The sequence below is a fragment of the Anneissia japonica genome, unplaced genomic scaffold (assembly GCF_011630105.1).
Source record: "Anneissia japonica isolate Jap-2015-1 unplaced genomic scaffold, ASM1163010v1 scaffold288121_len269371_cov247, whole genome shotgun sequence".
Lineage (NCBI taxonomy): Eukaryota > Metazoa > Echinodermata > Crinoidea > Comatulida > Comatulidae > Anneissia > Anneissia japonica.
This window is the reverse complement of record NW_022752873.1, coordinates 89,277-89,866: the sequence shown is the minus strand read 5'-3', so window position 1 is coordinate 89,866 and position 590 is coordinate 89,277. Positions and strand designations below refer to the sequence as shown.

The window sequence follows — 590 nt, the reverse complement described above, 5'->3', positions numbered from 1 at the left end:
ATATATATATATATATATATATATACACATACACACACGCGGGTGTACATATATACATTCCCGTGTGTATATATACGTATATATATAAATTATATATATATATACGTATATATATGTTTTTGTGGAAAGTTAGATATACATACACACACACACACGGGTGTACATATATACATGCCCGTGTGTATATCTGTCTCTTATACACATCTAGATGTGTATAAGAGACAGTTCTTCCATTTAACAAAATATTGTTTTAATTTTCATTAAAACGTTTGTATACTTTATGGACCTTTCTGTCCTGTTTTGTAGTTTTTAGATCGCTCAATTGTGTTGTTTACATGCACTTCGCGAAAATCTAGCTTCGCGGTGTCAAATAAGTTGCTGACTTCCACACTCTTTTTTATTTCGTCATCGTAAACATGTGCGCTCATTTTAACGACTGGCGTTGGTGGTAGGTCATTGAAATTGAATTAATAGCGACTATTATAGCAGAAATAGAAAAGATTGAATTGTCAATAAATAAATACAACAAATCTGATTTTATTATTAAGAAAAATATACATTATCACTTTGAAAAACGTACGCAATCGAAC

General features: G+C 30.3%; 1 protein-coding gene across 1 annotated transcript in view; it reads left to right on the top strand.

Moving 5' to 3' along the window:
- Window positions 1-590, top strand: part of LOC117122373 (casein kinase I-like) — a gene marked incomplete in the record, with an annotated part of 17,007 nt that overhangs the window by 6,546 nt on the left and 9,871 nt on the right.